Below are 9015 nucleotides of genomic sequence, written 5' to 3'. Positions count from 1 at the left end.
TTATTATGTAAGATTGTATGTAGTGGGTGACGCCTTAAGCCACCTCACAATGTTAGTGTCTCCCAAAGCTAGCCAAACTATTCTAGTTGGCGTCAAAAGAAAGGAGCCCATTTAGGCGGGTTACTTTGTTAACGAACGTAATGGCTTGGGGTGTGGTACCATAGGTTTTTCCGACCAATCAATTCACCAACTCACTTTTATAATAAAAACAATTTAAAGAGTAATTGTATTATTAGTTAAATCATTACGCATTTTTAACTAAAAGTTCAAAAAAAAACCATATACACAGACGATAACATGAGAATCAAGTTTTTACTTTTTAGTTAAATCATTATACATCTTTATTTTCTTTTAAAAACTTTGCATTCCTTTATTTCCCTTTTGATTTTAACATTAATAATTTATTATTATTATTAGGGGAAATTCCTAAAATAGTCTATTTGAAGAGAGATTCTCAAAAATTTTAGCACTGGACGGGTTGGGTTTCGGTTTCTTTCGAGTTTTCGCACTAGACGGGTCGATAAAGGTTTTTGATTCATTTTCGTCGACATTTCGGTTTCGGTTAATTTGTCGGGTTTTTTTTTTTTTTTTTGATGAACGAGGTTAACGGTGAAAATATTTTGGTCTTTTTACTTTTTTCATTATTTGTTTATATTTTGAGTTATGATTTTTTATTTGTTTTTTGTGAATTTTTTTTGTAGGGATTTTGATCTTCATAGAAATCATCAAAAAATATTCAAAAAAATTAATAAAAAAATCATAACTCAAAAAATAAAACAAAAATAAAAAATGTAAAAAAACTAAAACGTTTCGTCCGTTGTCCTCGTTCAAAAAAAATCGACAAATTAACCGAAACTGAAATGTCGACAACAACGAAACAAAAACATGCTGAAACAAGCTGTTAAGTGATGAAAAGAACTGAAAATCACTAAAACAAGCTGAAAAATCGCTAAAACGAGCTATTTGATGCTAAAACGAACTGAAAAATCGCTTAAACGAGCTGTTACGTGCTGAAATGAACTGAAAAATCGCTTAAACAGGCTGTTACGTGCTAAAACGAACTGAAAAATTGCTTAAACGAGCTGTTACGTGCAGAAAGGAAATGAAAATTGCTTAAACAAGCTGTTACGTGCTGAAAGGAACTGAAAAATTGCTTAAACAAACTGTTACGTGCTGAAACGAACTGAAAAATCGCTTAAACGAGCTGTTACGCGATGAAACGAACTGAAAAATCGCATAAACGAGCTGTTACGCGATGAAATGAACAGAAAAATCGCTTAAACGAGCTGTAACGCGATGAAACGAACTGAAAAATCGCTTAAACGAGCTGTTACGCGATGAAACGAACTGAAAAATCGCTAAAACGAGCTGTTACGCGCTGAAACGAACTGAAAAATCGCTAAAACGTGCTGTTACGCGCTGAAACGAACTGAAAAATCGCTTAAACGAGCTGTTACGCGCTGAAACGAACTGAAAAATCGCTTAAACGAGCTGTTACGCGATGAAACGAACTGAAAAATCGCTTAAACGAGCTGTTACGCGATGAAACGAACTGAAAAATCGCTAAAACGAGCTGTTACGCGCTGAAACGAACTGTAAAATCGCTTAAACGAGCTGAAAAATCGCTTAAACGAGCTGTTACGCGCTGAAACGAACTGAAAAATCGCTTAAACGAGCTGTTACGCGCTGAAACGAACTGAAAAATCGCTTAAACGAGCTGTTACGCGCTGAAACGAACTGAAAAATCGCTTAAACGAGCTGTTACGCGCTGAAACGAACTGAAAAATCGCTTAAACTAGCTGTTACGCGCTGAAACGAACTGAAAAATCGCTTAAGCGAGCTGTTACGCGCTGAAACGAACTGAAAAATCGCTTAAGCGAGCTGTTACGCGCTGAAACGAACTGAAAAATCGCTTAAGCGAGCTGTTAGGTGCTGAAACGAACTGAGAAATCGCTTAAACGAGCTGTTACGCGCTGAAACGAACTGAAAAATCGCTTAAACGGGTTTTGACCCAAACCCGTTTTGACCCGTTCCAACCTTGACCCGTTATAACCCGAACCTGTTGACCCTAACCCGTTCCGACCCGAACCAAAACAACCCTTTTTTTAAGTGACCCGTTTTGACCCTAACCCATTTCGACCCTAACCCGTTCAGACCCATGACCCGTTTTGACCCAACCCAACCCATTTGCCACCTCTACTCAAAATAGTCCATACAAACTTATGTCCAATGTGACATTGGTAATCGTGACGTGAGATTTGTTAACTACTCACAGTGTGACACGTGAAAAGGTACGTGAGAATTACTCCCAAATCTGTCTGCGCCGATAGTTTTCAGGCCAAAATCTTTTTCTGAAAAACGATGGTTTTCGAATTAAAGTTATTGGCCCCGTGAGTTTCAAAAAAAGACGAAATTCACGTTTTTTTGAAATTCATCTCCTCCGACGCATTTCAGGTGAATTTCGTCTCCTACGAGAAATTTCAAAAAGTTACAAAAAACGATACTTTTCCAATAAATTTAGTCTTTTTAAATGATTTTCAAAAAAGTTTTAAAAAACGATAATTTCCTAATGAATTTAATCTCCTAAAATGATTCATAAAAGTTTTAAAAATATGGCAAGTGTTAAGAATGTGGTGGGTGGTGGATGATGGCGGCGGTGGTGGTGTATGATGGCGGTGGGTGGTTGTGGTGGATGATGACGGTGGGGTGGTGGTGGATGATGGCGGTGAAGGGCGGTGTGTGGTGGTGGTGGATGATGGCGGTGGGTGGTGGTGGGCGGTTGGTGGTGGTGGTGAATGATGGTGCGTATGATTTTCAAAAAAGTTTTATAGACAACTATTCTTTTTATGCAAAAAAAGATAACTTTCATATAAAAACCATCGAATTTAAATAATTTCTAACAAAACCCATCTTTTCTGACAACTTTTATTTTTATGCAAAAAAAGATGAAATTCACCTGAAATGCGTCGGAGGCGATGAGTTTCAAAAAAACGCGGAAACCGATAGCTTTTGAAAACTAACGGGGCCGATAACTTTAATTCGAAAACCATGGTTTTTCAGAAAAAAGATTTTGACCAGAAAACTATCGACGCAGACAGATTTAGGAGTAACTTTCACGTATCTTTATACGTGTCACACTGTGAGTGGTTAACAAATCTCACGTCACAATTACCAATATCACGTTGAAGATAAGTTTATAGGGAGTATTTTGAAAATCTTAACTATTTTGGAATCTCTTTTCAAATGACTATTTTGGGACCTTATTATTATTATTATAAATACCAAAGGGTGACCCGTGAAACCAAGCCAAGAGTCAGACATATTTACGGCATTGACGCGAAGGCAGGCAAATCGGACCGACCTCTTCTTCTCTCAAAAAGTTGTCTGTCTCCCAATTGCCTTGCCGCCGTTGGCATCTCCGACTTACTTTTGAATAATTAATTAATGGCGGCTGCCGCCCTGCTCTTCTTCTCCTTCCTTCTCAGGTATCCAATTCAACCTCTTATTATTATTAATATTGATATTATTATCATCAACCTCTTCAATTCGATTCTCTTTCATTCCTTATACAATTAATCTAATTTTCATATCCATATAACCGCTGCAACCTCCAATTTATGCTTGTTTTTATTTATTATTATTATTTTTTCTTATTACGTATAGGTTTTAGTATATAAGCTGTGCTTATTTTATTCTGTTACTTTTGATTCAGAACTTGATGCCAATTCTCATATTCATATGAATATAATTGATGCAAGTTGTAATTATTTTAATGTATTTATTATTTAGGCTTTAGCATAAGGTTTGCTGATATTTGGGGAGATGGAAGAGCCAGGGCAACTTAAAACCGCTTTTATTAATGCCACGGCCGGCTCGCTGTCAGGAGCTATATCTCGCACCGTTACTTCGCCACTAGATGTTATTACAATACGCTTCCAGGTCTACTTTTTGTTTAATATTATTTCCTCAACTTATTTGTGCTACCTGTAAAGCTCTATGTTATTCTGGGAATAATAAGGAATGATAAAGTATGACAGTTCATATTATTATTCTTGTAATAGATTCAAGTTTAAGCTACTTTGATGAGGCAGTATGTTGCTTTAATGCTAACTTTATCTGTAGTAGCATAATGTAATATTTGGAATTTTGTTAACTTTATCTGTAAAGCAAGTGTTCTTGATTTCATTACATAATGAAAATGGACATTAAATTTATTTACTCAACCGAATTACTTAGAGGCTTTGGAAAATAGATACTAAATTTATTCTAGTCAACCGATTATGGGTTAATTATCGTAGGTTCTGATTTGTTTTTCCAGCAGCAAGTGTTTTAGCTTTAAGCTATTTCGATGTTGATTTTTAGTTGATATATGGGATCAAGTTAAACTGAAAACATAAAAGCTGTTGATGATGTTTGCAGGTTCAACTGGAACCGACTACTTCGTTTGCATTGCTTAGCAAAAATTTATATGGCACCTCAAAATATACTGGAATGGTTCAAGCATCCAAAGATATCTTTAGAGAAGAAGGCTTTTTGGTACGGGTTTTATGCTAGTACTCTGGATGCTTTTATGTAACTTCAATGCTTTAGATGATCATTCAAGTTTTGGAAAGTAATTGCTTATATGATCGTTGCTATGTCGGTTCGTGGAGGCCAAAAGATGGGGGGGGGGTAGTTATGACTTATGTACATTAGTTCACGGCTTGCTGTTTTGTAAATGATTTCTTAAGAAATCATACATCTCTAATTATTGTTTACACTAGTTGGAAGCTTGTTACACTGAGGTTTGATGATTTCTTACAGATGATTGTTTTGCCATGTACATGGTCTTATAATTCAGTTTTGTGTCTCATACTTTTGAACTTCAAATAATAAGCTAAAGTATTCTAAACTCTTGTACCTTGAATATGCTAATGCATAAAAAGAATTTTGTTCTCAGAACTCTGCGAGGATAAGGCAATTTGCACTCTATTTTTTTCTTGTGTTTGGCTGCACGATTTATATTTAAATATTTATTATTTGTAGGAATGTCTTTGTATTATGATATGTGTTACATTGCAAATTAACTTTCATATGTTTGTATCGGCTATGCCTACTTTATGTACCTAACTTACTTTTACCATGTATCTTATCTAGGCTTGCTGTTTTGTAAATGATTTCTTAAGAAATCATACATCTCTAATTATTGTTTACACTAGTTGGAAGCTTGTTACACTGAGGTTTGATGATTTCTTACAGATGATTGTTTTGCCATGTACATGGTCTTATAATTCAGTTTTGTGTCTCATACTTTTGAACTTCAAATAATAAGCTAAAGTATTCTAAACTCTTGTACCTTGAATATGCTAATGCATAAAAAGAATTTTGTTCTCAGAACTCTGCGAGGATAAGGCAATTTGCACTCTATTTTTTTCTTGTGTTTGGCTGCACGATTTATATTTAAATATTTATTATTTGTAGGAATGTCTTTGTATTATGATATGTGTTACATTGCAAATTAACTTTCATATGTTTGTATCGGCTATGCCTACTTTATGTACCTAACTTACTTTTACCATGTATCTTATCTAGACGTGAGCCGCATCTTATGCTACAGTTTATAAGTTCTACAAATTTTTTTTGATCTTTTAAAAAGCTATATGTTTCTTTATATTCTTCATTTCTTCTTATGCTTGACATGGTTTTTTCAGGGATTTTGGCGTGGTAATCTTCCAGCACTTTTAATGGTCATGCCATACACTGCCATACAGTTCGCGGTGTTACATAAAGTGAAGACATTTGCTTCTGGTTCCTCAAAATCGGGTATACATTAATTTGGATCTTTGAAACAGCGTTCATCTTTTTTATTTACCTAAACATTTTTTAGTCTGTACACTTCTTGTCTGACTGGTTAAAAATTTAGCAGTCAGTTTATAGGATTTTGTTATTGTATAAGGCAGGGCTCATAGGTTACCAGAGTTTAATTAGATTGACACTGGATTTTATGAGCGATGAAGTGTTTACGATTTTCAAGGTTGTTGAGTTTAACGATGCTTACTGTATGAAATTGGTATTGTCTCACCAATTATCTTGACGTGTAAGTTATAATACTATATTATGAAAGTATTGAGGCACAGTTTATTTGATTGATCATAGTTAAAAGGCTAATAATGTGATTATCTTTTGTCATTTAACTCATTGGATGGCAATGAATGTATGAAAGTGCTAAATTTAGTTTAGATTGAATTGATGCAGTTTGGGATATGAAACTTGGTAAACATGAAATATATATTCTTATTGATTTTCTTGATCATCACTTTTTTTTCTTACACTTCCAAAATATGTATCTATTTGTCATGCAGAAGATCATATTCATTTAAGTCCGTACTTATCTTTCATGAGTGGGGCCCTAGCCGGGTGTGCTGCTACAGTTGGGTCCGTTTGATCTACTACGGACCATTTTAGCTTCACAAGGGGGGCCAAAGGTATGATCATAGAAACATACAAAAATGCTATTATTACGTATTTACATTTATCAATTGCAGAAGGATAACTTTAGTTAAACTCAATTTGAAGCTCTATATGCTTTATTTCACTTCTTTTGAAATAATGAACATTCTAAGTGTATATGAGACCAACCCATGATGCAAGTGTTAATTATTGGATGCTATTTGTAGTAAAATGTGAATAGTGGGTTTATGTTTTTAGTTGTATTGCTTTTATCATTTCAAATCAATATGGTAGAGGTGATGATGAACGAAAACACTCGTGAGTTACTCGAGATCGGCTCTCGCTAGAAGCTCGAATTACCGAGGTTAAACGTGCCCGAGCCTAAGCTCGAGCTAAAACTAAGCTTGTTCAATATACGAGTGAGTTTGAGCTTCACCAATTGAGCACGAGCTGGCTTGTGGGCCTAAACGAGACTACTATATATATGATTTTTGTTTGATATATTATTTATAGTTTTTATAATAATCAATTTTACATATAAAGTTATGATAAAATAACTAAATAACACTATATAAAATAATGATTAAAATGCATATTAAAAATAATTATAAGTGTATATGAATTAGTTAACAAATGACCCGAGCTCGGGCTAGACTCAGCTTGGCTGGTTTAGACCCTTAATTTATAGTACACATTTTTATGTTATATTTCACCTAGTAACCTGATTTAGTAATATGTCTATTTAGTGTTTGATAAAAGAATATATTTTGAGTTTTTTTAGGTAAAGTTTTTATTTTATTTTATATATTTTATGTTCTCATCTTGACATTGAATCTCGTAATGATGATTTGTCCCGAAATAGTTCACTATCAGAAATACACAATTTCAATTAGTTTTCATTCAGCGATTAATTACATTCCCTATCTTCAGTTAATAGTTTGCAAGTCAATATTATCTTAAACCGTTAGAATTGAAGTTGGGCTTACTAAACGTTGCATCTGTACATATCTCAATTGTGTGCGTTTTCTTTGTGGGCAAAAAATTTGGAACAACGGGTGTGTTTTTTTGAGCATTTTCTGATGCAGTATTGTTTGATTTACACTTGTTCACAGTCGATGCCTGAAAATTTTATGTGTGATATTGATAGCTTCATTTGTAGAAGTTTTTCACGTGTTCAAAGACATCCCCAGGAGTCTTAAATCATATTATAGTTAATTTAATATTTTCACATCATTCGAAATTACAAGTGCATCAATTATCTTGAACTTTTTTTATAGTTTATTCTCACAACTGGATCTTCTATCTATGCAGATATATCCAAACATGAGGTCTGCGTTTGTTGACATCATGAAAACCCGGGGTTTTCGTGGGCTGTATGCTGGATTATCACCTACTCTAGTTGAGATTGTTCCTTATGCTGGTTTGCAGTTTGGTACACACGACACCTTTAAACGTTGGACGATGGTATTACATTATTTCTCTCTCTTGCTATTATTTGTTTCCTACTATCCTGGCTAAGAAAACATGAAAATTTTTTCTTTGTATTTGAAAAAGATAAAAAAAATTTGTATAATATCTGAGGCAACTTGATTTATTGTTTTAGGCCTGGAATGCACGTCGGTCTGCAGATTCATCACTAAACGAAGAATCTTTGTCAAGTTTTCAGCTTTTTGTATGTGGGCTTGCTGCTGGATCATGTGCTAAAGGCTGTTTGTCATCCCCTTGATGTTGTGAAGAAGCGGTTTCAGGTAATACTTTTACAATTCTGATACCAACATCTTCAGATTCTGCATTTGCAACAAATATTATAAAAGATTTAATTTGAGTTTTGACCCAAGATTTCATTTTACTGGCTATGTATTTACAGATTGAAGGATTGCAAAGACATCCAAGATATGGGGCTCGGCTTGAGACTCATGCTTATAGAAACATGTATGATGCACTTAAGCGAATAATGCAAAAGGAGGGCTGGGCCGGACTTTACAAGGGGATCGTGCCTTCTATTGTGAAGGCTGCACCTGCTGGGGCCGTAACATTTGTTGCATACAAATATACATCTGATTGGGTGGAATCTATTTTAACTTGATTATAATTTTGTCATATATATAATTTTGGTAGCGGTGGGAATGAATGGATTGCAATAGGATTAGTTTCAATAAAACTTAGAGATTGATTCTGAAATTTGTAATTGTAATTTCAGGAAACAGAAATGATTCATTTCTTTAAAGCGTCAGTCGTTTATGCATTTGTAAAACGAGTTCATATAACTAGCTATACAGTCAGGAGAGTAGATAAAAAATTTAAACCGCTTAATACTGCTGTTTGGTGTCATAGATCAGAAGCTGAATTAAGAGAAGTCTGAATCAAGCTTATTAACATGGAGTGTGACCTACGGGATCAAACCTACTCCGCATATCTCTTGCAAAAATACTTAGTTCGACGGGCGTGACCTTACATCAACATTTACAGCATCAACGATGAAAGTGAGCTCAATCCGTGTAATTTAACTAAGAGGTGTTTTTGGATAATTGAGAGACCCCATTGTAAGGTTATTCTTGGTTATGTTTGGGGCATGGATACAAATCT

The 9015-nt window shown here is 34.6% G+C and overlaps 1 pseudogene; it reads left to right on the top strand.

The window, feature by feature from the left end:
• The first annotated feature begins 3310 nt into the window (after positions 1 to 3310).
• Positions 3311 to 8650, top strand: LOC143601920 (mitochondrial thiamine diphosphate carrier 2-like; annotated as a pseudogene).
• The last annotated feature ends 365 nt before the right edge of the window (positions 8651 to 9015 follow it).

Source organism: Bidens hawaiensis, unplaced genomic scaffold (assembly GCF_021521415.1).
Source record: "Bidens hawaiensis isolate Kalapana, Puna unplaced genomic scaffold, B.hawaiensis_p1.1 tig00057628_1, whole genome shotgun sequence".
In the NCBI taxonomy this organism is placed as follows: Eukaryota; Viridiplantae; Streptophyta; class Magnoliopsida; order Asterales; family Asteraceae; genus Bidens; species Bidens hawaiensis.
The sequence above is the reverse complement of the archived record's forward strand: the minus strand, read 5'-3'. Positions and strand labels throughout refer to the sequence as shown.